This window comes from Hyla sarda, chromosome 10, assembly GCF_029499605.1.
Source record: "Hyla sarda isolate aHylSar1 chromosome 10, aHylSar1.hap1, whole genome shotgun sequence".
Classification (NCBI taxonomy): Eukaryota; Metazoa; Chordata; class Amphibia; order Anura; family Hylidae; genus Hyla; species Hyla sarda.
Genome location: NC_079198.1, coordinates 42,102,221 through 42,108,220, shown reverse-complemented (window position 1 = coordinate 42,108,220; position 6,000 = coordinate 42,102,221). Strand labels below are relative to the sequence as shown.

At 42.4% G+C, this 6,000-nt stretch overlaps 1 protein-coding gene across 8 annotated transcripts in view; it reads left to right on the top strand.

Moving 5' to 3' along the window:
* Nucleotides 1-383: 383 nt before the first annotated feature.
* The window catches only part of TMEM25 (transmembrane protein 25), a 216,472-nt gene continuing 210,855 nt past the window's right edge, over nucleotides 384-6,000 (top strand). For 2 of the 8 annotated variants that reach the window (XM_056544134.1, XM_056544133.1), the window contains exon 1: nucleotides 387-2,790. The gene's annotated coding sequence lies outside the window, so the exon portion shown is untranslated. Of the gene's footprint in view, nucleotides 2,791-6,000 lie in introns of all 8 variants that reach the window. The other 6 variants (XM_056544135.1, XM_056544129.1, XM_056544131.1 and 3 more) reach the window with 6 other exon arrangements.

Below are 6,000 nucleotides of genomic sequence, written 5' to 3'. Positions count from 1 at the left end.
TGTGTCACGGTCCGACATTTTTTCCGGCCCATGGTACACAAGCACGGGACTTCCAGTGGTCTGCCTTCCAGCATAACCCAATCAGAGCTAAGGGGCTACCTCCTCCCAACTGCTTCATGCTGACCGCTATTTATGCCAGTAAAACAGTGTGTTGATTATCACTCGCTGCTGGACCGCGGTCATCATAACTATGGCTCCGAGTGATCACACTGTATCGGCACCTTTATCTCTTTCCCGATGACTTTGGTCAAGAGAAACACATTGAGAGGCTTGTCATCATGATACATCTGATACTTAAGTATTTTTTCTTTTTTTTTTTCTTCTGGGGGTTTTACCACAATTATTTATGAAATATGTTTTCTTCGTCTTTTCTCTGTTGAGTGACTTTTAGGACAGTTTGGGTATTATTGCCACTTTTCCTCTATTGTAACCACCTATTTCTAAACCACACTGCACTGATTAGATCCTTGTTTTATTATATTTTGGTGTAATCTGCAGTGTATATATCCATAGCCTTCTATTAGTAATTAACCCATACTTGGGATACACCAGTTGTCACATATGGGCAGGGAAGAGTGAAGTCCTGATCTCACCAGCTCCCACTTGCCCTGCCTACTTGCGTTCCCGCCCTAGGCGATCCACAGCCACTGTGACAGTCCCTGCCTGAATAAGTGCAGAGTGTAAAACATCAACAAAATAAACCCACATTACAGACAGAGGTTGGTACACTTTATGGAATCACACTAACAGAAATAATAACTAAAGATACACACACAATATATCACAGTCCACAAGCCGAGTCAGTACCAAGAGATAACAGAAAAGCCAAATTGCAGAAACAGGAGAGGAGTCAGAGAGCGGAGCCAATGGGTCAAATATGCCAGGAGTATGAGCTCTTTTGCAGGCAATGCCTGGATGCATACTTAAATAGGGAGCTAAGCAGATGAAAAGCCAACAATGTCAGCTGACCATCCAGAGCACAGGGCATTTCCACAGTAACCAGAATAACAAAAGACCTCAGTGCAGATTAACCCTTCGGGTTCTTACCCAGTGTTATCTATACCATCTGCAATATCAGTATTACCTTTAATAACTATAATATTTGTGCCTTATTTGGGGCAATACATGCTTGACAGTACATCTCTGTCTATATTTCTGGAACTAATGACCAATATATCCTCCCTAGTTTAGTCACTCTTGACTCTGCACTGGGTTTATCAGGCCTGGTGGATATTCAGTGTAGGGAATTGGCCAGATAGGGAGATAGGGGGAGATTTATCAAAACCTGTGCAGAGGAAAAGTTGTCCAGTTGCCCATAGCAACCAATCAGATTGCTTCTTTCATTTTGTAGACAGGTTTTGATAAATCTTTCCCATAGCCTTTATCTTTAGCAAGTAGGTTAGCCTACTATACAGATTAAATAGTACTGTAGGCTAGGTTCCTGTGTGGGAGGGTCCTTATTAGGGCAACCACCCTGCCTATGCTTAGGGCCTAGGTTAGTCCCATCCTAGTTTCTGTTAGGTTCATCTTCCCTTCCCTCCCCCCCCCCCTTCCCCCAGTTGTCCCATCCCGTGACACCACATCCATCTGGTAGGGAAAAATTGTATCACCAACTACTTTTTTTTCCCTAATTCTACACTTACTGCTGTGTCATTTGCTTGTCAGAAGTAACATCTGGTTCTTGGGAAGTGTTTCTTCTACTGGTATTGATCTTTTTATGTGTATTGCTCGGTTTGAGCATAATTTGTGTGTTCTTTGAGGTATTTGCCTCTTTTAATAGGCAGTACTATTAAAAGTTTTGTTTTAGTCTGCATTCTGTGATCAGCTTTTTGACAGTAGACAATTTCATTGGTTTCTGTGAGATTAAACATTATGAGCCAACAAGATAAATCCTGTGTATTCTTAAATTGCTTAGTCTAAGTTTGCACTGGACAGTTTTTATTTATCTGCGCCCATGTTTTGTGGCAGTTCTAAAATCACATTTTGAGCCAAAACCAGAAGTAGAGAGGAAAATATAAAGAAATAATTTATACTTCTTCCTCCTGTTGGATCCACTTCTGGCTGTGTTTGAGCGCTATCTTTCCCAGCCATCTGCAAGCTAGGAAAGTATAGTGCTGGAAAGTGGGTCTAAAACATAGATGAGGTACAAATCTTTTCATTCTACTTTTCTCTGTGTAGACTCCTCGTATTTGTTTTACAAATACTGATGCAAAAAAAAAAAAATGAATGAAATACTGTTGTCACAACAAAGGCAGAATTCCTTCAGTTTTCAGCAAAACTCTCAGCAAAAATATAATTCAAGTGAATCAGAACCCACAAATGGTGCAAATGGTATATCACAAAAAAAAATCACATATGGCCACATTAACAAAAAAGTAATATAGTTACTTAGGCATGTGCACATGCAATTTTTTAGTCAGCATTTAGCCAAAAATAGCAGTGTAACTGACACAGAGAAATCTATATTGGAAAGATTTGCAGCTTTTTCTGGGTTTTGAACTCATTCTGAATTAAAAAAAAAAAAAAAAAGAGCCCTCATCCCTGTATTGTAGTTTATTGCAAAGCAAACAAAGCAAATGTATGAAAAATATGCCCTCTGCTGGACATACGGTAAAGTGTTGTGTGGGCTGGATGAGTGCCATTTGGAATAATACTGCAGTGGCTGAACAGGCCAGAGAAGCTGCTGATACTGCAGGTGCACCGATGAGATACAGATCCCCCCATTAGTGAGGACTCCAGTGATTGAGATGGTCTCGTAATATTTGCAGACTGGAACTGAACACAACATAGGTGAGTGTACATGATGCAGTCCAGAAAAATAGGATACATAATTTATAACTAATGGGTTACTTTGCTATCCACAAGGTCAATTCAGAAATTGTATTTTGTATCTGTGTGCCTTTGAAAAAATTGCAAGCTGATCTGTTGTAGCTCAGGGCTTATAGCCAAATAATACTGGCACTTAACTATTACAACACATTTAAAGGAAACCTAAAGTATAAAGCTGACATAAGTCATATGTGAACAGAAATAGGCCTGTATCTTTAATAAAATGTTTATATATATATATTACTGAAAGGTATGGGAACTCGGCATATGTGAGATAAATAATTTTTTTCTTCCCTTTTTCTTAGTGATCCTGAACCCACTTTTCTTTTTTTTCTTTTTTCACAATCCTTCCTAAAAAACTTGTCTTGTAAGTTTACCACCCATCCATATTTATTATCCAGTCCAGTGGCGTTGCTAGGGTTGGTGTCACCCGGTGCGGTAGAAAATGGTGTCACCCCCATACCTCCCCCCTCCCCCCAGTAAGTTTTTAGCCTGTTGTGACAGACACCACTATTGTAGCGCATTGTGAGAAATTCCAGTATAATAATCAGATATGCCAGTTGCCACAGAATGGGAAAGTGTTAAAGAAGTTTTCACCATTGAAATATACAGCTCCGAGAATTACTTAAAGGGGTACTCCACTGGAAAACATTTACTTTTATATCAACTGGTGCCAGAAAGTTAAACAGATTTTTAAATTACTTCTATTTAAAATCTTAATACTTACAGTACTTATAAGCTGGTGTATGCTCCACAGGAAGTTGTGTAGTTCTTTCCAGTCTGTCCACAGTGCTCTGTCTGTCCATGTCAGGAACTGTCCAGAGCAGGATAGGTTTGCTATGGGGATTTGCTCCTACTATGGACAGTTCTTGACATGGACAGAGGTGTCAGCACAGAGCACTGTGGTCAGACAGAAAAGAAATTAAAAAAGAAAATAACTTCCTGTGAATCGCTTATACAGCAGCTAATAAGTACTGGAAGGATTAAGATTTTTAAATAGAAGTCATTTACAAATCTGTTTAACTTTGTAGCACCAGTTGATTAAAAAAAAATGTTTTCCAGTAGAGTACCCCTTTATGCAGTGGTGAGGTTATGCTGGGAGTTGTAGTTTCACTGACCATAACTGTAGAACTGACAAGCGACTACAGCTCTGATAGGACATAGAGAGGAGAATGTTCAATGATATCAGTGACTACAGGTGACGTCTTCTCTATAGTCTTCCCTTATCTAATTCAGAAGGTACATACCGCCTGGTCCAGCTAAAACTTCTGTCTGTAGAATGTGACGCCCAGACGTCTCCTCACTATGTCAGCGCATTCTCATCCTCTATATGAAAACAAGTATTATTATAAACCTGCCAGACACTGTATCCTCTAAATATAATACTACTATACACTATACTCTGATTATAAACCTTCCATACACCATACCCACTGAATATAATAATACCACACACTGTACATTCTGAATATAATACCATCACATACTGTACACTCTGAATATAAATCTGCCACACACTGTACCCCTGAATATAATACTATCACATACTGTACCCTCTGAATATAATACCAACACATACTGTACACTCTGAATATATTACTACCACCCACTGCACCCTCTGAATATAATACTTAGAGATGAGCAAACTACAGTAAATTCAACTCGTCACAAACTTCTCGGCTCGGCAGTTGATGGCTTTTCCTGCATAAATTAGTTCAGCTTTCAGGTGCTCCCGTGGGCTGGAAAAGGTGGATATTGTCCTAGGAGAATCTTTCCTATGAATGTATCCACCTTTTCCAGCCCACCGAAGCACCTGAAGGCTGAACTAATTTACGCAGGATAAGTCATCAACTGCTGAGCCGAGAAGTTCGTGACGAATCGAATTTACTGTAAGTTCGCTCATCTCTAATAATACTACCACAAACTGCGCCCTCTGAATATAATACTACCACCCACTGTGCCCTCTGAATATAATACTACCTCAAACTGCGCCCTCTGAATATAACATTGCCATACAGTGCACCCTCTGAATATAACGTTGCCATACAGTGCACCCTCTGAATATAATACCACAACCGCAGTAACACCCCTCAACATCTGTTAGCTGATGCTATTACCACGGGAGGGGGGAATTGTTGGTGTTTCTAGTGGATGATCTGGGTGCTACTACTGGGGGGGGGGGGTGTTGCTGAAGGATGATGAGGGTGCTACTGGCCATCCCCCCTGGCAGTATCACCCCCATCATCCATCGCATCCATCAGCAAGATCATCCTCCTGGCAGGAGCATCGCCATCATCCACCATCAGGATCTGCTGATGGAGGTGCTGCTGCTGGGGGGGGGGGGGGGTAGTTGCTGGCGGATGATGAGGGTGCTACTGCCAGGGGGGGAGCAGTTGGTAGGCAGCAGTTCCCCCACATTAGGTAGGTAGCAGTTTCCCCACATTAGGTAGCATCTTTTCCCCACATTAGGCAGCATAGATTCCCCACATTTGGTACCAGTTTCCCCACATTAGGTAGGTACCAGTTACCCCACATTAGGTAGCAATTTCCCCACATTAGGTGGCACAGATTCCCCACATTAGGTAGCAGTTTCCCCACATTCGGTAGCACAGATTCCCCACATTAGCTAGCATAGACTCCCCACATTAGGTAGCATAGACTCCGCACATTAGGTAGCATAGACTCCGCACATTAGGTAGCATAGACTCCGCACAGGTTCCCCACAATGCGTCAAAGTCTCCCCACACACACACACACACACACATGCACACACACACAAAAAAAAAACACATACAACACAGAGAGACACACACACAAACACAGTCATAGAGACACACACTCACAGACAGACACACAGAGTCACACACACACAGAGTCACACACACACACACACACACAGAGTCACACAAACACACAGTCACACACAGACAAACAGAGTCACACACACACAAACATAGATAGAGACAGACACACACACTCACCCATCCAGCGCAGCGATCCTTCTCACCGGGCGCAATGCGAGTGACGTAACTGACGGCCCCTGCGCGGCCATGCGGTGTGACGTCAGGCCGGCGCAGACGTGGGAGCGGAGGCCGGGCACAGTACTGGTGAAGGTGAGGGGGGGGGGAAGCGTGATGACGGACGGGCGCACTGAAAGGGGGGGGGGGGTTG